Source organism: Marmota marmota, unplaced genomic scaffold, assembly GCF_001458135.2.
Source record: "Marmota marmota marmota unplaced genomic scaffold, marMar, whole genome shotgun sequence".
NCBI classification, from domain to species: Eukaryota; Metazoa; Chordata; class Mammalia; order Rodentia; family Sciuridae; genus Marmota; species Marmota marmota.
Window position 1 is genome coordinate 1,226,202 of NW_026000208.1, and position 24,074 is coordinate 1,250,275.

At 36.5% G+C, this 24,074-nt stretch overlaps 1 long non-coding RNA gene across 4 annotated transcripts in view; it reads left to right on the plus strand.

The window, feature by feature from the left end:
* Positions 1-24,074, plus strand: part of LOC125612822 — a 247,459-nt gene that overhangs the window by 11,895 nt on the left and 211,490 nt on the right. For 3 of the 4 annotated variants that reach the window (XR_007343300.1, XR_007343299.1, XR_007343298.1), the window contains exons 5-10: positions 1,011-1,166; positions 5,387-5,473; positions 6,035-6,121; positions 7,461-7,587; positions 13,179-13,333; positions 14,841-14,990. This is a non-coding gene — a long non-coding RNA (uncharacterized LOC125612822). Of the gene's footprint in view, positions 1-1,010; positions 1,167-5,114; positions 5,474-6,034; positions 6,122-7,460; positions 7,588-13,178; positions 13,334-14,840; positions 14,991-24,074 lie in introns of all 4 variants that reach the window. The other variant, XR_007343297.1, reaches the window with a different exon arrangement.

The window sequence follows — 24,074 nt, forward strand, 5'->3', positions numbered from 1 at the left end:
TTGTCACTATATCCACAGTACCTCACAGGCACAACTTATAGGAGGAAAGGATTTGGGGGAGCTCAAGGTTTCAGATGTCTCAGTCTATAGTTAGCCAACTTCATTGCTCTGGGCCTGAGGTGAGGTATAGCATCATGGTAGAAGGATATCACAGAGGAAAGCTACTCAGCTAAGGACGTCCAAGAAGCAGAGAGGAGAGAGAGAGAGAGAGAGAGAGAGAGAGACTGACCAGAAATAAGACATAGTTAGAGGCCATACTCCATCTATATAGTTACCACCCAGTAGTTTATTTAAATTACTAATCTATCAAACAGATTAATCCACTGATGAGGTTACCGCTCTCATAATCTAATCATGTCACCACTAAACATTTCTGGATTGCCTAACACATGAGCTTTTCAGGGGATGTTAGATATCCAAACCATAACATTTATTTTTCTAAACTGACTGCCATGGCTACATCATCCAGTAAATGTTGAAGAGAAATGGCAAGAGTGCACATTCTTATCATACATAATCTAAGGGAAATTACTGAGACTTTCATGATACTCTGTTATATGAGCTTTTCATAGATTGCCTTTTTAGGTGAAGAAATTTCTCTTCTATGCCTAGTTTATTGGGTATTAATACCATGAATGTGTTTTGGTTTTTGTCAAAATAATTATTGTGCATTTCTACAGATGGTCATTTTTTTTCCTTTGTCCTATTAATATTTTGTATTAAATTATTTTCTATGTTGAGCCAAACTTTCACTACTGAGATAATTACATTTTATCATAATGAATAATAGTTTACATGTTGCTCATTTGTTTTGGTGGTATTTATTTAAGGACTTTCCCTCTTATGTTTATAAAGCATATTGATCTGTAACATCATTTTATGGTAAACTCTTACTATTTGTGATATCAGGGTAAATTGGCCTCATAGAATGTTTCAAGAAGTGTTTTCTCCACTGTTCATGGTACAGTTCTTTGAAGACTATATAATGGGTTATTATTAATTCTTTAAAGGCTTGAAATACTTCAGCTGTGAAGTCTTCACAACTGGTGCAGCATTGTCTCCTAAAAACAATCATGTAATCTTGGAATGGGATTCTTCCCTCTGAGATATCAGGAAAACTTGGTCTGTGCCATTATCTACATCTGGATTCTTGACATGGGGAAACTGTGAGTAATGTCTGTGAGGCTTTGAGCCCCAAAGCTATGTGACAATATGCAGCAATGAGTAAGTTGTACAGTTTTCAGTTAACTCTCATGAGGTATTCTGGATAGATAGTGAAATGAGAATATGACTTTAAGTGGAAGTCCTGGTAAAATACAAAGAGTGTCTATAGTTCCATTAATAGTTTTGAAAAAGTACTAACTTCCAAGTTTTCACAAATACACTATCATTTTGAAACATGTTAATAGTATACGAAGCTGATAGGTATATGAAACTGTAAAAATTCTTGAGACTTACTGTAAATCTAAAAATATTTGAAAAGAATATTTTATATTATCATTTTGATGGAAAAAAGAAAGCCACCCTAAAATAGAAATAAACCAAAAACATTGGGTTCAGGTGCTAAGTGGATGCTTAGGGAGAGAATACCAAAGCACCTTCCCTTATTATCATCTGCTCCAAATACAAGTGCTTCAGGAACACACTTCATCAAACTCTGGGGACTCTTTTCCTTTCTTCCTCACTGGCTCCTCATTACCAAGTGACTGGTTTTAACATCAATAATATTTCTTCAAAGATGAGTTCCTATGCCTCACATACCCTGAAAACCCTGTTTTTACATATTGTCAGTAAATACATCTGTAACATCCCACTAATTTTTTTTGAAGATGTGATTTCAGTTTATTAAAAGCCACTGTTGAGAAACATCAGTGTCAGGAAACAAATCATCTCTGCATTCAGAAGAGTGTTCTTAGAGAACAGAATTCCCATTTTCTGTTTTAAAAAGATTATTTGACATTTAATGCTTTGAGAAAACCCTCTGAAAATTAAATTTTTCTACTGATCCAAGGAAGGTATTTGGGGGGGCCATATACTTTGTTGATAAATATATCCTGTAATCATATTACCCATTGGCGAACACAAAGCACAGGAAAAGTATTGCCATGATAGCAGGTGAGCAGAAAAAATGTGTGTGTGTGTGTGTGTGTGTGCGCGCGCGCTGCGTGCATAAATAGTTAACATTAATTCGTAGATGTGATGGTATGATGATTTAGGTCAACCCCTACTTATACCAACCTCAAAATTAACTTTAAATCACCACATATCTGAAAGGAGAGGGCAGATATGTGCTACACATATTTTTTGCATAAGTGGAGAAACCCTGGTAGGAAAAAAAAAAAAGCAAAATATAGAACACAGTGTTCCCAACTACCATGCTGTGATCTAGGAGTTGGACACCGGCTGAACATGTGCTAAATACATAAAGACTCCCACAGCAGGGAGGACTATCTGCTCTGTCTATTGCATAGGGCCTTACTAAGTTTCTGAGGCTGGCCTCAAATTTGTAACCGTCTACCTCAGCCTCTGAGGTGCTAGGATTACCGGCATGTGCCACCACACCTGGATCCACTTATTTTCTATGTTATTTAGGTCAGTCTTCTTTTTCCCCAACTTTCAAGTGAGATTGTTTTATATGCTTGAATTAAAACTATATTCTCTCTGCTTTTATCTCTGAGAATCCCCTGAACTACTAAATAAGGTTTGTAATTTACATATGTATAAGTAAAATCCATGTTTAATAAATATCTGGAGATTTTTGTTTTTTCATAGTTTTGTTATGAGTACTGTGGATTGAACCCAGGGCCTTGTGTTCTGCCACTGAGCTACCTCCCATCTTTTTAAAAAATTTCTATTCCAAGTAACTGAGTGTTTTAATCACCTTTTTTTGTTGTTGTGACTAAAAGACATGACTAGAGCAATTTTAGAGAAAGAAAAGCTTATTTGGGGGCTCACAGTTTCAGAAGTCTCAGTCCATAGACAGCTAGCTCCATTCCTCTGGGCTTGAGGTGAGGCAGAACATCATGGTGGAAGATTGTGGTAGAAGGAAGTGGATCACATGGTGATCAGGAAGCAAAGACTCTACTTGCTAGATACAAAATATATACCCCAAAGGCACATCCCTAGTGCCTACCTCAGCCAGCCACACCCTACCCACATTCAGTTAAACTCAGTTAATCCCCATTAGGGGATTAATTCACTAATTGGGTTAAGACTCTCATAACCCAATCATTTCACCTCTCAATATTTTTGTATTGTCTCACAAATGAGCTTTTGGAAGACAACTTCAAAACATAACACTGGGTACTGAGGTTATAGGCATGGACCACTCCACCTGATAAATTCTGTTTTTAATTGATATATTATTATTATACATAAAAGTAGAATTTGTTGCAATCATACTCAAAACATAATTTGTTTAATTTCTTTCCATGGTTTTTCCTTTCACTTTTATAAAACAATAAATAAAAAGAAAAAAGACTAGTTGATGAGCAGAAAGGGATTAAGAGAAAGGAAAGGGAAAGTACTAGGGATTGAAATGGAGCAAAATATGTTCGTTTATGAATGTCAAAATGAACCCCACTATTATGTGTAATTATAAGTCACAAATGACAAAAAAAATCAGTATTACGTATACGATATCTATATCTATATCTATATCTTAGAGAAGAATTTCACCACTATAAAGTATTCCCCTGAACTTAACCTATTGATCTTTGTTTCTCCTAATCCCTTACAAATTGCTGATCTCTTTACTGTGTCTATAATGTTGCCCTTTTTAGAAAATCATAGAATTACACAGTATTTTGCCTCTTCGATATGTTTTTTTTAATTTAGAAATATACCTTTTAGATTTTAAAATGTGTGTCATTATTTCAATTTATATTTCTCTAATGAAAAATGGCAGTCATCATCTTTCTGTGTGCTTGTTAGATATGACTGTAGCTTCTTTGAAAAATATGTATTCAGATAATTTTGCTGATTTTAATTTGTATTTTTTTTAGTTTTTAGATAATGTTATATGTTTATACTAATCAACCCTATGACTTATGACTTGAAAACATTTCTCCATTCAGTTGTCCTTTTATTTTTCATGGTATTCTTCAAATCACAAATATCTTAATTCTGGTGAAGTTTAATAGACATATGATTTTTTTTTCTTATCTTACTTTTGTGTTCAGAGTCATACATTAGAACAAATTGTGTTACCTGTTCCTGTTAAGATGTATTCTTGTGTTCTCATGTATGGGTTTGGCCTATTTAACACTTAAATTTAGATATATGATTATTTTTTAGTCAACTGTGTAGATGATATGAGATAAAAGGCCAAATTCCATGGGAACATACAATTGTCTCAGTAGTGTTTATTGAAAAATATTCTCCACACTGAATTTTCTTGAAAACCTTATAAATTCAGTTTACCATAAAGTTAAAAGTTACTTTTGGAACACTCAATTATATTCCATTGATTTATATGTCTCTCCTTATTCTTGTACAACAAATTGGGATTAGTACCACTACTGAATTTTGAAATTAGGAAGTATGAATATGAAATTATGAAGTATGAAGTATGAATATACTATGCCAACTATCTTATTCTCTCTCAAAATTGTTTTGGCTTATGGATATATTGCATATATGTATGAATTTTAGAATTAACTTGTATATAATAGTCTATACATTAACTTGTATATAATATATAATATTATATATAATATAAGTATATAATAGTCTATACATTAACTTGAAAAGTATTATCATCTTATCAAGCTTTCTAAGCGATTAGTATCATATAGTCCATTTGTGTAAGATTTTACTAATTTCATTTAGTAAGTCTAATATTCAGTGTAAACATCTTACACTTTCCTTGTTAAATTTATTCATAAATATTTTGATGTGTTAAGTGGAATTCTGAGTTTCATTTTAGATATTAATTGATAGTACATAGAAATGATATTGATCTTTCTAGGTTGAATTTAGGCAACCTTAATGATCTTTGATGCAATGTCTAATAAATTAGAATAACTAGTTGTTTCTGTATACAAGATTCATGTAATTTATAAACAGAGAATATGAGATTGTTTCTAAATTGAATGTCCATTTTTTTTTCCAAGCCAAATTGCTGTGATCACTACCTCTGGCACAATTTTGAGTAGAAGTGGTAAGAGTAGACATCCTTGTTTTGTGTCTAAACTTGGGGAAATTACTCAGCCTTTCAGGAAAACTCAATTTTTCATGGATCCTTGTTTTGTTGGAGATATTTTATGACTAATTTATTGCAAGATTTTATCATGAATGCTTTGTTTTTTGCTTTGCTGGGGATTGAACCCAGGGACACTTTACCTCTGAGCTACATTGTATATTTAACTTTTTGTTTTGAGAACAGGGCCTTGCTGAGAATCTCACTGAGTTGCTGTCTGGCCTCAAAATTGTGATCCTTCTGCTTCAGCCTCCTGAGTTACTATAATTACAGGTACGTTCTCTCACACCTTGCTTGAATGGGTTTTTTTTTATTGGTTGTTCAAAACATTACAAAACTCTTGACATATCGTATTTCATACATTAGATTCAAGTGGGTTATGAACTCCCATTTTTACCCCAAATACAGATTGCAGAATCACATCGGTTACACATCCACCTTTTTACATAATGCCATATTAGTAACTGTTGTATTCTACTACCTTTCCTAAAGGTTAAGTACTTATTTAGCATCTTTTGAGATTCATGTGGCTTTGTGTTTTATGCTACTAATATAGCACATTGCATTAATTGTTTTTGTATATTGAAAGAAAAGTGCATTACTGAGATTAATACCATTTATAAAAGAATGTAGACAGTTTTGCTTTGTTGAAATTTCCAAGTACTATTATATTAGTGTATTATATTACAAGTCAATATTTTGAGAAGTGTTTGCATTTTGGAATTAGGCTCACTGGCATTTAGAGCATAAATATTTACTATTCTTATAACTTCTTTAAGTGTTCTTTTTTACCAATGTGTGGTGACATCATTTGTTTCTTGTGATTAATTTCAGTTTAAAACCTGCTTTTTTGGAAGTAAGAATAACTATTCCTGCTTGCCTTCCTTAAACTTACATTCTGTGTACGTCTTTACCTGTGAGGTAAGTCTCATGAAGGTAACAGATAACTGGCCCTGTTTATTATTTTTCCTTTTTTATTTTTAATTTTTTGGTGAGGTGGGGTGGTACCAGATATTGAACCCGGGTGCACTCAATGACTGAGCCACATCCCAGCTCTTTTGTAATTGTTTTGTTTTGTTTTGTTTTGAAACAGGGTCTTACTAAGTTGCTTAGGTCCTCACTAAGTTGCTGAGTCTGGCCTAAAACTTGTGATCCTCCTGTCTAAGCCTCCTGAGCTTCTGAGATTATAGGCATGTACCACCATGTCTAGCTCATCATATTTTTTGAGGTCCTCTGTTTTTGCACATATTGGGATGGCAATCTCTTCCTCTGTTATTTTAGGAATTTTTAGTGAATAGTTCTGGGTTTATAATAAACCTGGGGTTGGGATATCTCTTAGCTTCTACATATCTAATCAACATAATCTAAGTATTCATTTCAACTCCCAGTACCTCTTTGAGAAGAGAAAGTACTACCAGTAGCAGTGGTAGTTTAAGAGCAAACCATACATCAACATTTTGTAAACATTATTACTAATGGTCTCTACAATTCTATTGGCTAAGGAGAAATGTGGGTATGAAATAATATAGAATAGATTATAAAGATTAAGCATAAGTGATAGTGCACTAATTTCAATGGGAAGATGAGATAAAAATAAATTAGGAAGGAAAAAGTGTGGGGATACAAAGGAGTTTTTTAGTTGCAGTGACACAAAATTCTGACTACAACAATATCCTTGTGTTTCTAATCTTGAGAAAATGACAGAGACTTTCATGATATCACATAATGCTATTTTTTACATGATTGGTCTTTTAGGGGAAGAACATTCTTTTTGGGGGGTAGGTGGTACTGGGGATTGAACTCAGGGCACTTGTCCACTGAACCACATCCCAAGGCTTGGCTTGTTTTTTTTGTTGTTGTTGTTTGTTTTGAGACAGGGTCTCACTGAGTTTCTTAGCAACTTGCTTTTGCTGAGGCTGGCTTTGAGCTCACAATCCTCCTGCCTTGGCCTCCTGAGCCACTGGGATTACACATATACACATGTTCTTTTTTATGTCTAAGCTTTTAAGTGTTTTAACTATGAATGTGTTTTAGATTTGTGAAATGTTTTTTTCTGTATCATTAAAGCTGATCTTAAGGGTTTTGTTCTTTATTCTATTAATATATTCTGTTTCACTTTTTGTTTTTTTTGTGTTGAACCAATATTTCATTTTTGAGATAAATACAACTTGGTTATTTTGTACTATTTTTTTAATATGTTGCTCATATTTTTTTTTGTTTCCTAGTATTTTCTTGAGAATTCTGCTTTGGTATTTTCCAGTGAAATTACCTCAGTCGGGCAGGAGTTGAATCCTAATAGTAGTCACTTAAGCTTAGAGTGGATCTTTCCCAACTCCAGATTTAACGTGCTCCAACATCTATATCTGGATTCCTGAACCTGAGTAATTGTGAGTAATGTGTGTGGTTTTGAGGCAATAAGATAAAAGCCAGTTTTAAATAGCAATAAATAAATAGTACAAGTTCCGCTAAATATAATAAGGTATCCCAGATTAACATTATTAGCATGATATTAACAGTAGAAAGAGTTGAAATTCTCATACTGTCTCTGAAACTTTCTGTAAGACAAAATTTAATTAAAATAAAATGAATGCATGAAAATCCTGACATGAACAACCAAGTTAAACCAATAAATTGTCAAGTAGGGAGAGAAAAGAATAGCATCTTATTAGCCATCATTCAAACACACATGCACCTGCTTCAGGAAAGTTCATGAAGTTCAGGGACTTTCTTCTTCCCCAGTAAATTTTTTTAAAGGTGCCTGTGTCTCAATGTCTCTGAAAGCTCTATTTGTTTTCTTTCTTTATTTTTTTCTAAGTTATACATAACAATAATATTCATTTTGACATTATTTGAAAATCATAATTTATTTTAATTTGTTTTATTTCAGTCCTTAGTACTCTTCCTTACCTTCCCCTGACCCTTCCCTGAATTCCTTCCCTCTATTCTGTTGATCTTTTTGCTATGTAGTTATAGTTGTTTCTTTTTCAATTAGTGTCTTATGGATATGCGTGATAGTGAGATTCCCTGTGATATATTGATATATGTACATAGGAAAACTAGGTCAGATTCATTCCACTATCTTTCCCTATCCCATCCCTCCTTTATACCTGTTTAAGTATTCCACTGATTTTTCTTCTATTCTTTTTTACCCCCTCCCCTTATATTGGATTAACTTCTTCACATTAAAGGAAATATTCTACTTTTGACTTTCGGGACTAGCTTATTTCACTTAACAATATAGACTCCAGTTCCAGTCATTTACCACCAAATGCCATAAAGTCATTCTTCTTTATGGCTGAGTAATACTCTATTGTGTATATGTTCTACCTTTTTTAAATCTATTCTTCTGTTGAAGGGCACTTAGGTTGGCTCAATAGCTTGGCTATTGTGAATAGTGCTTCTGTAAATACTGATGTGGCTCCATTATAGTAGTATGCTGATTTTAAATTGTTTGGATATATGTTTCAAGGAGTAGAATAGTAGGGTTGTATGGTGGTTTGATTCCTAGTTTTTTGAGGAATCTCCATGCTGCATTCCAGATTGGTTACACTAATGTGCTGTTCCACCAATAATGTATGAATATGCCTTTTTCCCCACATCCTTGCCAATGTTTAGTGTTACTTATATTCTTGATAATTGTCATTCTGACTGTAGTGGGATGAAATCTCAATCTGGTTTTGATTTGTATTTCCCTAATTGGTAAAGATTTTGAACAGGATTTTATGTATTTGTTGGCCATTTATATTTCTTCAATTGAGAAGTATATGTTTAGTTCTACTCCCCATTTATTGATTTGTCATTTGCTTTTTTGGTGTTAATTCAGTGTTGTGTATATTCTGAATATTCAGTGACCTCTCTATGGAGCAGGTGGCAAAAATTTTATGCCATCTCGTTGGCTTACTCCTCACACTCTCAATTGTTTCCTTTGCTGTGAAGAAGCTGTTTAATTTGATTGTCAGTTTCTGAGATGACTTCTTAGAATATTGGTCCTGGATTTTTTTTCTAGTATATGTAGGGTTTCTGGTCTAATTCCTACATCTTTAAATCACTTTTTAATTTTTTTCTGTTTAGTTATACATGACTATAGATTATATTTTCACATCTATATAAACATGCAGTGTATCTTATTCTAATTACATTCCAAGATTTGTGGTTATACATGATGTTGAGATTTATTTTGAGTTGAATTTTGTACAGGCTGAGAGATCGGGGTTAAATTTCATTCTACTACGTATGGATTTCCAGTTTTCCCAGCACCATTTGTGAAAAAGGCTATATTCTCTCCAACATATGTTTTCAGGATCTTTGTCTAGTTTCACATAAATGCATTTATGTTGGTTTTTGTCTTTGTTTTTCTCTATTCTTTTCCATTTGTAAACCATCCCAAGAAGAAGAAAATTGTCATTGAATCTTCATTTGGTTTTTCTTGTGGTTTGGACATCTGGCAGATGTCCATCAGTCTTTGTGGATCTCTCCTGAGTTACAGGGTTATCAGAGCCAACTTCCCAGTTGCTAAGAACCTGCTTCTGGTTTGTTAGCTCAAGGGCCTGCAGCTGATTGCTTAAAGGGTGCAGTGTTGTGGCTGCTTTTTTCTGTTGTGTGCAGGATGCAGGCTGTGGAATGTCCCTGTGATTGCTATGGGTCACCATTAATTTGCTCCTCTCTAACAGGATTCTTTTCATGATAGTCAAGATTGTTGGCTATATGTGAGTGCAGGGATTCGGGTTGTGGGTTTTTCACTATTGTTCTGTGGTACAGAACTATTTCCCTGGCCAAAGCCACTCTCTGTTGTCCCATAATGGAGGATCTCAGATGGTTTACCTGAACTCTAGTTTCAACTGCCCCAGGTTGTGAATGGTGGCTGTTGATTCCCTCTGTTTACTAAGTCTGATGCAGAGTCCCACAAATACCAAGTAATGTGTTTTCACTTGTGTGTTGTGATTGCAGGTCAGGCTATAAACCAGTTAAGGCTGGGAGCAGCCCCTTCTGGCTGAGTTCACTGGTAATTTTCCATGGAGTCTTTTTTTTTTAATTTTTATTGTTGGTTGTTCAAAACATTACATAGTTCTTGATATATCATATTTCACACTTTGATTCAAGTGGGTTATGAACTCCCATTTTTACCCCGTATACAGATTGCAGAATCACGTTACTGGATATTCAGGCAGCTTCCCTCTGGTGTGGCCCCATAATCATGGAGACTGTCCTTAGTTTCCCCACAGTGCCCTTCCCCCATGGTCCAGGCATGATTAATCTTCTTGCCTTTGTTCAGGGCTCAAACTGATTCATAGATGTCTCTGTCTGAGTTGAGCAAACAGACACTGCACAGGGCTTTCTGTCCTTGTCTTAGTTGCAGAGCTGGGCTAGGTGCAGTTCCCAGCACATGTCCCCAGCAGCCCATTTATTCTTTTTGTTTGTGGTGAGGGTAAAGGAGAGGGGGTTTCGGTGATTTGGGGATAGTAGTGGTCCTTCTGGGAGTTCTTTCTGACTAGATTCAACCGGGGAGTTTTCTCAGGTTTAATTGGCAGGTGTCTGGGCCTGAAAAGATGAATGTTGGCTATATGTGATGCAGCAGGTAAATAGTCTGCTGAGGATTCCACTAGATGGCTGCAGACCTCTGGCTCTGTTTTCTTTTCACAATTTGGATATAGGCTGTTTGCGCTGTTTTAAGGACCATTCTGTTAGCATCATGGTTTAAATTCTGTCTTTTCAACTCTTTTTTAGTGGGTGATCTTCAGAGATATTCTGCTTCCCCCTTTCTCTCTTTCTCCTTCTGTTCTCCCTGCCACTCTTCTCAACCCCAGGTTCTGGTTTGGTGTTAAAAAAAACTCTGAGTTTGTTTTCTACTCCTGACCTTCTTCCACTCTCTCCAGGTTTTCAACTTTAGAGTCTTGGAGCATTTACTTTGTCATACATGTGTCAATTCTGGTTTTTCTTTGCTGTCTCCTTTCTGTGTTGGGAGGAGTTCAGTACTTGCTGGCTAGCTCAATTCTACCATCTTCCCAACACTCAGAAAGCGCTATTTCTTGTTATTGCCAGGCAAAGTACTTGCAGCTTCCCACTGATATTCCCACTGGAATGTTTTATTTTTTTTCTTGTTTTTTTTTTTTTTTTTTTTTTTTTTTTTGTGGTTGTTGTTGTTTCTTAAGAGTGCAATTTTTACTTGAAATGAGAAGCTCAGACGAATGTCAGTAATAACAGGGAGCATAAATAGTTTCACAATTAGAAAATATATTCTTCAATCAGATTTTATTTCTCAAGAATTCAAAAGACAACACTTACCTTCAAGCCCTTTAGAAAACCCTGTTATAATTAAATTTGTCAATTCTATATTTCTTCTGGATGATTTTTTGAACCATAGTTTGTTAGATTTGCATTAAATAATGTTGAGATATATTTATTTCTAATTTGGTTTTTAGTTTCCTCACCAGTGGCCATAAACTCTACCCTAGCCTGATTGAATTAGTCTGAGTTTGGTTCTGTGTGTTTACAATGTGCCTTTCATGGTTGTTGCAGTTTAGATACGAGGTGTCCCCTAAAACCTCATGTGTAAGTCAGTGCCCTAATGTTCTGAAGTATTTTCTATATTCTACATTACTATAAGCTTACACTGGAAATTTGTTTTATTCATACATGAAATAGTTTGTAGTTCATTTCTTCCTCCCAAGCTCCTTAGTGGAGGAGAAGAGGTCTACAATGATCAAGTTATGGGAGCTTTAATCAGTGTATCTATCTACTGATGGATTAACTGGATGGTAACTGTAGGAACGTAGGGTGTGGCTGGAGGAGCTAGATGAGGGGGACATCACCTTTTATCCAAGGTTAGTGGAACACTCTCTGTTTGTTTGTTTCTCTCCCCTCTTCCTCCACCTTCTGCCCTCCCTCTCCTGTTCTCTCTTCTTCCTTGTTTCATGTCCTGATGTCCTGGCTGCTTTCTTCTGCCACACATTTTCACCCTGATGTTTTGCCTCACCATGGGCCCCAAACTATGGAGTTAGCCATTTGTGGACTAAACCTCTGAAGCCATTAGCCAAAACAAACCTTTATTCTTTTAATTTTTCTTGACTCATCTTTTGATCACAGTGATATAAAAGCTAATCCATATGATGGTGTGCTTCTTTATTCTGCTGGATGACCTTATGCCACAATGTCTCACCCGTGTCAAGGTTCATTCACAGAGGAATCTTATTTATATAAGAGAAGAGATATGCTTTTGGCTTTGGTATAATCAATGTTCACTTTATTCCTAACCAAAATAGACATTATCTAGGAGAGCCTTACCTGGAAAAGCAGTTACTTTAAGGGTGTCGGTAACATGAAGTACAGAGGAGGCAACACAGATTATTCATTGCTAGATCTCAGTGAGAAGTGGACAGACAGCATGTCCCACAAAGTCTGTGAGATGTCAAGAAGTGAGACATAACCCCCAAAACAGAGGAGCAGTGAGAAAAGAGAGAAACAGAAGACACCAGTGAGCTATAGCCTTCATATGGCGCAGGATATTTCCTGAGCAGGTTTCTCAGGGAGAGTCATAATTGGTGATTTCCAGGAAGCAAGCACATTTTATGTGAAGTCACCCTGTGTATGAGAAGGGGTCATTGGGATCTCTCATCATCCATGTGGGGAATGGGAGCCAGCAGACCAGTAAAGTACAACATCTACATGTCCCCAGGAAGTGGTCACCATGAGGTGGTTGTATGGAGTGATATAAAATAAATATCTATATTACTATAAGCTTATACTAGAAATTTGTTTTATTCTTATGTGAAATAATTTGTAGTTCATTTTTTCCTCCAAACTCCTTAGTGGAGGGGGAAGACAACAATAATCTGTTTCATGATGACTAAATAAATTTCTGATATGACCAAGTTAGATATGTATTCAAAATGGATGAAAAAACAACATAATATTATTAGCATTCACTATATTTAAATAGGAAATTCTAGTAATTCACTAATAACTCTGTCTTTATTCCCAGATGAAAGGTAAATAGAGTTGATCAACTTACATGAAATTATATTTTAGAATATTTTCTCAGTAGTTGATAATATGGCAGATGAGACATCATAAAGCCTAGAATCATGAGAAATGGTCAGTCACAGAGAAAGTGAAGTATTCCATCAATCCTACCAGGTACACTTCAAATTCTTTCTAATATAGATATTTCCAATATAGATATCTTGAAATCGACAATATAGAAACACTGTTGGCTAGAATGCATGTCACATATTGTGATTGTGCTTTGTGCACACACATTAATTAGGGCTGAAACTTCTTTTTTTAAAAAAAATAAATTATAAATCATCTTTATCTAATTGCTACACACACACGCACACACACACACACACATGCACACGCACACACACGCACACACACACACACACACCTTGTCAACTTCTGATTATACTGTAACATCAAACCTTGCAGAAGTGGTTCCTATAGACTGGAAAGAAACAAGCCTCTCAAGAAATGCCCAATCACCAGTGATTCTGATTAACAGAAAGAATGATAAGATGGGGAACATCATTGGTAAGATGAGTTAAAATGTGATTCAGGAGAGTTTCATCTCAATGAAAGGATATTATAATACCTTTATTAATATAATGCATAATAATATGATCAATATGTGTGTTTTTTTCCATCTCAGGTAAACATAGGAGTGATTCAAGATAAATATCTACATTACCGTAAGCTCAAAATGGTTATTTTCAATAAATTTGAGATAAAAGTTCTAAGGTACCTGGGCATTATGGTGCATGTATATAATTTCAGCAACTTGGGAGACTGAGAGAGGAGTATCACAAGTTTAAGGCCACCTGGGGAAGTTAAACCCTGTCTCAACATTAAAAAAATAGAAAAGGACTTGGAATATATTTCAGTGGGAGAGCACCCTGAGTTTTTGTTTTGTTTTTTGTTTTGAAGGTGCTGGGATTGAATTCAGGGTCTCACACATGCTAGGCAACTACTTTACTACTGAGCCATTCTCCAGCCCTTAATTCCCAATATTGTAAAAAAAAATAAAAGTTATAAAAGTTATTTGTCAGTTCAAAAAGTTTTACTCTTTCATTTTGAATAAAATGCATTTTTCAATTGATCCAAATGAAACATCTTGCAATTAGAGAAAACTGTCACTCTATTGAATTGTGTACTTCTAAATGTCAGCAAAACCCCTACAAGAAAGAAAAGGAGTTTACTTCAGTCTGTGTCTGGTCTTTGCTCACATTGAGTATGTTTGATAATTGTTCTTGTATGTGGTTACTTCTTAATTTTAGTGTAATAATTATCACTACCCCAAAGTCATGCATATATTTTGCTAAATTACATACTAAATACTGTATTGTATTGTTTTAAAATTTAGGTCTAGATCTCTGATCCAGCTAGAAATGATGTTGTGTTATATGTGAATTTGGCGGGTTTTTTTTCCTGTTGGTTATTCAATACTCTACATCACTCTGTGAAAATTAGTTAATATTAAGAGTAATGATTACTGAGTTAATAATGAATAATAACATTTCTTGCAATTAATTTCCTTAAATGTGCATGTATCAGTTTTGAGCATTCTTTTTTAAAATTGATTATATTTGTGCAGAATAACTGTCTTTTACTAAGTTACTAATAGAACCCAATTTTTTTTCCAAAGCTTATTACATTCACCACCATGTTACTCTGGAATGAAGAAACAAAGAGTACAAAAGTGCCACTCTGCATGTACAGCAATTTTTCCACTGACCCAAGAGAAGGGATCACAGGTAAATGACAAAGGTCAGGTGGACTGGATCAGGCATGCCAGGTAAGCTCTAGCAATAGGTAATATGGACCACTGAGAAGGTCTTGAGGAAACATTTCAGTATTACACACACATACATATTCACCTGTGCCTTCATGTCCTCTTCCATATTCTGTGATATACTCACAGAAACCTCATAATTCTCTCTTGTGTCTCAGAGGACAGCATTTGTTTTGAATTTATTTTTTATTGCATGTACTTTGTTACATTATGGATGTACCACTAGCTATTTACCTAAGTTTCTTTTAGGAAGATTATTCACAGTTAACTGTTTGCCACCTTAGTAAGCAAAAGAAATTTCCCTGAATTAATATTCTCTTATTTGCACTGATTTTTTTTTGGGTGCTGTATTTTTCTTGCTAATTTTGGATACATTCATATTCTGCAGAATATTAAGTTTTTAAGTCATTTGAAAATTGTTTACTTTCTTTTATATTCTTTGCAATATTATGTCATTCTCTACATATGTTGGATTTTAGTTTATTCATCTTTTTCTGGGATCCAAGGTAAAAATTCAGATGATTGCTTTTAGATCTTTCATATTTTATGAGACATGCATTTGGTTTCATACATTTTCCTCTAAGCTCTGCTTTTCTTGCATTCCACAATTTTTGATAAAGTTTCATTTTAATTGTCATTGAATTCATTTAATTCAAAGTATTTGAGAGTTTTTTTTGTTGTTGTTTTGGTGTCAGGGATTGAGCCCAGCACCTCTTAATCACTGAGCCAATCCCCAGCCCATTTTTAATTTTTTTTTTTATTTTGAGACAGAATCTCATTAAGTTGCTCATGATTTCCCTAAAGTGCTGATACTGGCTTTGAACTTTTGATCCTCTGCCCTTAGCTTCCTAAGACCCTGGGATTAAAGGTGTACACCACCATGCCCAGCAGAATCTTCTTCATGATTAACATAGTATTTAAAATTGGTTATTTTATCATAATGAATTTGTGTAATTTCCACTTATTTTTTTTTATTTTTTCATTCTAGTGTAATTTCATTGGGTCTTGTAATAAAGACATTATTCCTCAGCAAAAATAAATCCCATAGGATAAGAATAATCCTGTGCATATAAGACCTATTAGAAACATGACTAAATTTTGCCAGCATGTAGTCACCCAGTCAAGATGATAACCATGCATTTAGTTTGAGTCCTGAATCATCAATCATGGCCTCCTCCTGGACTGCTTTTGTAGATTCAGAAAGTCATTTCCTGGACTTTCAGGGATATACATGTAGCTTTTATGATAGTACAAGTTCCCCCTTGGGTTCCCATGAGAATGTCTAATGCTTTTTGATATTAGGGAATCAGAGATCCATGATAGGTGATCATACCAGAAAATATAGATGAAAACCCACTTGTGGCAAAGATTTGCATAATTAGCAAGTCGACTTAATATCTTTATTATCCCTTCACCCACTGATACACCATAGTCCATCTTCAAGCATCTTGGGGAAACCATAGCCACAGGTTGGTGCCATGTGACCATTCAGTTCCATTTGGTGCCCGGCATTTCCCAGTCTTCATGTCCAGCATGTTGCAAACCAGTCATTTTCTTATAAAATTGTAATGTGGTGGCAAGTTTGTTCTGGAATTCATCCCAGAAAGTATTTGACACTTGGCCGTTGGTCATATGATTGATTTCTTTTCTGAACAGAGTGGAACAGTTTTGACTCAGTGGGCCTGAAATTGGCATAAAGCATAGATATTTATCCCAAATCCAGAAATGTCCATCCTTGTATCTGTGATTGTTAGGTAACACTTTCAAATTGTTAGGTAACACTTTCAAATACTTTATCCTTGATTCCTTTAACTTAGGTTTGTTTAGGGACTACATCTGGGATAAGGGTCATGTGAAAGGAGTAATTTTTTCCCATGGCCTGGTTTTCTGAGAAGTGTTCATTATAGATTAATCAGTTAAATTCAAGTTGTGGTGAGAGTTAGTAATAGTATTACTTAGTATTTAGTTTTTTAATTGATTTTTTAAAAAATAAATGACAGCAGAATACATTGCAATTCTTATTACACATATACAGCACAATTTTTCACATATCTGGTTGTATTTAAAGTATGTTCACACCAATTTGTGTCTTCATACATGTACTTTGGATAATGATGTCCATCACATTCCACCATCTTTGCTAACCCCTGCCCCCTCCTTTCCCCTCCCACCCCTCTGCCCTATCTAGAGTTCATCTATTCCTCCCATGCTCCCCTTCCCTAAGAATACAAAGGCAATTAAAACTCTTCCTATCCCAGTGATCCCTATTATTTTGGTAGAATTTTGCATATTTTCTGTGGACTCTGTTTCTCTCTTAAATATCAGCTTCAGATTATCTACAGTTTGGAAGGAGAAGTCCCTTTTGATCTTTTTCCTGTCTGAATAGTCAATGGCTCTTGGTGGATCTTGTTTCGTCCTGTGTGATGATTTCATCATATCATATCATATCATATCACATCATATCATAACTCTGTCTGGGTTTTCCAAAAAACTCATTCACCAAATATGGCTGCTTAAATAATACCTTCCTGACAATCATGTTGTGGCATCCCTGTGTTACTGGATATACAAAGTGTGTGTCTTTAAATTGGGTTAGTCCATGAGGATGGTGTGATAACTTCCTATCCTTCCAGTATTATGTGATAGCTTCTTTTCTGATCTAGCATAGTTAGTACATGATGGGTACATAAATGGTAATGAGTTTCCTCAATGTGGACTTGTCAACCTCTAACAGTTGATTCGTGGCTGAAACTGCCCAAACACGAAACAGACTTCCTTTAACAGTCTACATGGATGAATGTATCAATACATGAATGAATGTGTCCTTCATCCCAGCAGTAAAAGTTGTACTGTCCAGTCCTGGGCAAGGCTGCACAGAAATAGCATATTTCATGTCTTGTTTCTAAAAATCGCTATTCACTCTTTCCACAGATGCCCAGGTATCATTAGATGTAGGAATTTTTTTTTTTTTTTTTTTTTAAACATATTTATTTTTTTTTTTATTTATTTTTTTAGTTATTGGCAGACACAACATCTTTGTTGGTATGTGGTGCTGAGGATCGAACCCGGGCCGCACGCATGCCAGACGAGCGTGCTACCACTTGAGCCACATCCCCAGCCCCTAGATGTAGGAATTTCACCTAAATTTACTCATGTATTGTGAGTGGCAACAAGCAGCCCAGCTAGTAGTTTTAGTTAAATTTTGCTACTGTGAAAAGTGTAAAAGAGGAAAAGTTTATTTTGACTCATGTTTTCAGATTTTCAGTCCATGGTCAGCTAACTCCATAGCTCTAGTCCCAAGGTGAGTCCCATGGCTAAAGGGCATGTCAGAGGGAAGCAGCTCAGAACATGGCAATATGGAAAGAGAGAGAAAGCTCCTTGCACCAGGGACAAAATGTATGCTCCCAAGGTTTACCCTCAGTGACCAGTTTCCTGCACTCACATCCTATCTGCCTAGAGTTTGCTGCCAAATTAATCCATATCAGAGGTCATACGTCTCATAAATTAGTAATTTTCACTCTGAAATATTTTTTTTACATGTGAACTTTTGGGGAGACCTCATATTTGAAGCAGTAGTAACCCCATATTTTTATACCTGTGGCGGTAGACAGTAGTCACTGACAAGAAGCAGGGTGAGCTGTTACTTAAACCACTTTAGTCAATTGTATACCATTCAGCATTATTCCATCTGGTCCATTGTCGCACAGGCACAGTTGCAATGCTATTATGCTTTCTTTTGTTTTATGCCTGAACTTGGACCCCAATTCAACCAGTTCTCCAGGGACATACAATTTCATGGTCATATGTAAATATCTCTCTGGAGCAGAGAGCAGACCTGGATCAGCCCCCTCAATCTGCTTCTGCTGAGTCTTTAATAACTTTTGGACCATTACCAGTATGTCTTCCATTATATCTTTATCATCAATCTCAACTTATGAATCACTGGAAATAGTGGACTCCCTGAGTGGGTCCCACATCTGAGGATCCCAGTTTTTGCTAGTTACCTATACCTTAGCACAGACTTTGAACCCATAGTGTCCATGAAATTTAGCAGAGGAGCATGCTATGACCTGAAGATGCTCATCTGCAAGTTCTAAGCACTGCAACAGCATATCTTTGTGTCACCCTGTGCTAAATGGGCTTCTCTTTCTAGTTTTAACTCTTCTAGTATGCTGCGGAACTGAGCTTGGGTGGCTAACTCCTGGTCTGTGCCTAACTTCAGTACCACAATAAGGGCTATGCTACAGCTATGGTGGCATTTTTTGTCCTTGTTTGCTTTCTCATGACTACTTTGGATGTGTTTCCAATACTCTCAGCAATCCCTCTGGTATTTTCAGGACATCCCCATACTTACCCAGTGGTCCCCACCTCTTCAATAGGGAACAGCCTGAAACCTCGATGAGGCTAGTGGCCAGCCTGGGATTTCTTCCACAGATCCTGTGTCCTTTTCCAACTCTGGAGTCAACTCAACATATTCCTCTTTAGGACCCTGCCAGCTATGCCAGTTTCTTAGCCCTAGCCCTGCAAATGGCCCAGCATACTGTGTATTGATTCTAAAGAAAGAACTTGGAGGATTCACTGAAGAGCTTTTGGACATTTTCTTATTCTCCTACATTCCTAAGCAGTAATAGTTCAGGATATAGTGGAGGTCTTCATCACACCTACAAGCGGGAGTATATGTATGTATGTGTGTGTGTATGTGTGTGAAAAGTTATATACTCACTGGGCAAGTGAATTTTTTCAGATGTTCTATTGGTGCATTCTTTGCAACCAAAATTTCTCTGCTATGATACTTACCTAAATATTGGAGATAAGTGAAGTGACTAGCAAACCCTTTGCTACTTTCTTCAATATTACATTGTTTAGAATCCTTTTTATATCACTACAAGCTTTCCTAGGCACTGATTAGTGTTTAACCCAACACCTCATAACTCTAGCATCCTACATTTCTGAAAAACAGCTGCACATGGACAAAGCCAAAGTCTATCATCAGCAGGAGTAGTAGTTAGGCCCCTTTGGTCCATGACTGCAGTGGCCTCTGAGTGAAGCTGAGCATTGTGAAACAAATCCTGGGAAACAAGTTCTTAAGTGTCCCTATGTGAGCAATTCATCCATTTTTCTCTTCTTAAAGCAAAGTCTGTCAAAGTATTTGCAAGTGTTACACCCCGAGTGTGTGATAGGTGGGATAGCAGGGACTGGCCAGAGATGCCCTTCAAGGCATCTTTTCTCTTGTCCTTGCAAAATATTGGGCTCTTTTTAATTGTGCTAATCTATTCACCCTCGTTAGCCCTAACTTTTAACATTATCCTTTTCTGGCCCAATTGCAAATTTTCAAATCTTTATTCTCTGCTCTTTGATCCTGAGTATCTTAGTAAACCTCGCTAAAAGTCACCAGTAATCCTCATGCCACTGTCTAAATGCTGTTGTGCCCTAAAATTTCCTCCACTAGTTTAATTAATCTATCACCTTTAAATTCTGCCTCACACATAGTCTTAGGGCATTGACAAACTATAAAATTCTTTGCCAGAACAAATAAGAATGGCCTCCATTCTAATTTCCAGTAGAGTTGTCTTTTCCAACAGAAATTTATTAAGTTCAGTTATTATTGCCCACATTTATATCTGAATTCTGGTCTTCTAAGCTTTTACTAGCAATGCCTATTAAGCTTAGTTTACAACATTTTAAGGCTTCTCTATCCTGCATCTCTAATCCTATACAAACTTATTCCACAAACCAGTGTCGAAGTCTTTTGAATCACATGGTCAGGTATAATTACAGGAACAACCCTGATTCTCCGTTAACAATTTTGTTTTCATTGCTGTAACAAAGAGCTGATGAGACCTCCTTAATGAAGGAGGTATAGTTGGCTCATTATTTGGGAGATATTAGTCCAATCTCATTTGTCTCCATTGCTCTGAGCCTGAGGTGAGGCAGCATATCATGGTAGAAAGATGTGACAGAGGAAAGATGCTCAATTAATGGCAGCCAGTAATCAGAGAGAAAGGAGGAAGGATGAGAGGAAGTGTGGGAGAGAGAGGGTATACACACCACTGGGAAAGACCAAGAGACAAGACATAATTCTAGTCCTAAGGGCACACCTCCAGTGATCCTTTTTCAACCATGCCCCGCCAGCGTACATTTCCTGTCATTCTAGTAGTCTTCAGCTATTGTGGTCCAGGCCCTCATGATCTGTTCATCTCCCAAAAACTCACACTCACCTCTTCATATTGCTACAGTGGGAGTAAGCCTTCAACACATGAGCTTTTGAGGAACATTTCAAACTCTAACCATTACAGTGACCATCCTCTTTCTTCCTCTGTGCACCTGATATTCATCATAATATGGAAGTCTTCCCATATGGGGTGGTAAATGATAAAAATATGGCACAAAAGCTCAGTTAGAAGCACAGAATCTTCTCAATAGGAGGGGCTGTTGTTTCTCCAGATGAACATATCCAAAGAAGTGAATGGGCTTGACCATATATAGCCATTAGGTTACCCTTGAATATTTTCCCTTATAGGATATTGCCTTAAAGAAATTGCCCTGCTGCACAAGTGACCCCTGAACTGAAAGGGTACCTTGACAGGTCGAAAAGGGAAAAACCAATTCACCAGCTTCTGGTCCTTTAGATTGTGTTTCAGACTTCACACTATGAGTGGGAAGGGCTTATTGTCTTTCTTTTCTCTTTCACAATATAAATAAAATTATAATCTAATAGAATAATTAAGTGAATCATTTGTGGACCACTTTCCTCCTACTTCAAGACATATTGTTGCCAAACTACATACAGTGCATTAAAATTCCATTTGTTTTGGGGTCATAAGTTTGTAACTATGATTAGACTATCTGGCCAAGATTATTCTCAGAAGGCTTGAATTTGGAACTATATAACCCAGCTTTCCCACTGCCTATTATTTATCCCCCAAAACTAAAATTGGTATACTATAGTGATACATGCATATCAGTGTTGATAATAGCACTGTTCATAGTCTCTTGAGGAATATCCATCCGGCTTTCCCAAGTGGTTATATAATTTTTGAAGTCTCACAGACACTGTATAAGTATCTCTCTTTCTTCTGTCCTCCCAGCAATTATTGTTATTTGTATTCTTGATGATTAACATTCTAAATGGAGTGAGGTGAAATACCAGTGTACCTTTTTTTAAAAGAGAGAGAGAGAGAGAGAGAGAATTTTTTTAATATTTATTTTTTAGTTTTCATCTTTGTTTGTATGTGGTGCTGAGGATCGAACCTGGGCTGCACGCTTGCCAGGCAAGCAAGCTACCGCTTGAGCCACATCCCCAACCCCCAGTGTACCTTTTGATTTGCATTTCTCTGCTTGCCAAGGATGTTCAACTTTTTTTTCATATATTTCTTGGATATTTGTAGTATTTCTTTTGAGAAATAATTCTTGAGATGTTTTGCCCATTTATTTATTTGGTCACTTTTTTAGTGACAATAGTAATTACCACAAAATTAGAATGTGTTTCAGACTTCACACTATGAGTGGGAAGGGCTTATTGTCTTTCTTTTCTTTTGCAACCAAAATTTCAGTTAATAACAGCATTGATAGCCTGATTTTTTTGCTGCTGTGATTAACAGACTGACAAGAACAATTTTAGAGGAGGAAAAGTTTATTGGAATGCTTATAGTTTCAGAGATCTCGATGCATTGATAACTGTCTCCATTCCTTGGGCTTGAAGTGAGGCAGAACATCATGTCAGAAGAGTGTGGTGGAGGAAAGTGGCTTAGGACATGATCAGAAAGCAGAGAGAAATTCCACTCACCAGATACAAAACATATTCTTCAAAGACATGCCCCAGTGACCAACATCTCCACCCATGTGATAATATCTTCAGATAACACCCAGTTAATTCCTATTAGGGAATTAATTGATTGGGTTAAGGCTCTCATAACCCAGTCATTTCTCCTCTGAATGTTCTTGCTGGTCTCACACATGAGCTTTTCAGGATTACCTAATATCTAAACTATAACGTTTCTCCCCTAGCCCCCAAAGCCCATGCGCATTTCATAATGTCAAATACATTTAGTCCATTTCTATGAGTCCCCATATTCTCAGGTCCATAATTTCCCAAAAGTTCAACTCCAAATTCTTATTCTGAGACTCAAAGCAAATTCACATCATAAGCTCCTATAAAAATCAAAAGCAATTTACAAGTATGAAATATGTAAGCATACATTGTAAGCATATAGAAAGTTACAGTCAAATAAAGAAGGAATGGGACCAAACCAAGTCAGAAATCCAGCTGGGAAAACAAGTTCTTGTAGTTCTCTGTCTGTACCTGGAAAACAAGACATTATGATATTCTCTCCAAAATTCTTCTGTTGCTCCACTCCTGTAGCTTTGCTGGCTGATGCCTACATGGACACTCTGTTGGCTTGTCTCCGCTCAATTCCTGCAGTTTTTCTCAGCGAACATCCCATAATACTGGCATTTCTTAACCATGGGGGTCTCCACTGCAGCTTTGGGTTTCTCCTTAGATCTCCATGTATTACTTTATCAGGGTCTGCCTGCTGGGACTCTGACCCTCCTGTGTGGTGAGCCGCCTCTGCCATTTCTGCAGACTATGGTCGCCATTACAAGATGGCGCTGGCTCCACTGTGGTCTGTGACAAACAATTTGGGAGAGTTGGCGCATGACTTTTCATCACCCTATGAGAAAGCTCCACGTGGCAGCTTTGCATTGGGGCTTGAGATGCTTTATTAAGGCTGGGAGGGGCATCCGGGGAGGAGAAGAAGATACATGAATCAAGGCCTGAATAAACTGCTGAAAGAAGATTCCTGAGTTGCATCTTCCTTGCGGGCAAGGGGTCGCGACAAGTGGTGCCAAGACCCGGGAATCAGAACTTTCAGCAGTCAGGGGTGGTGCACCGGATTAGTCCCAGGTAGGTGGGATCCGCGACCAAAGCGGGGTTAGTCCCAAGTAAGTGGGATCCGCGACCAAAGCGGGGCAGCAGCTGCACTGTGTACTTTCGCTTTTACTTTCGCTTTTGTTTTCTGTGTTTCTTTTGTTGTGTCATTTTGCTTTTGTTTTCTGTGTTTCTTTTGTTGTTGTGTCATGGGTGCC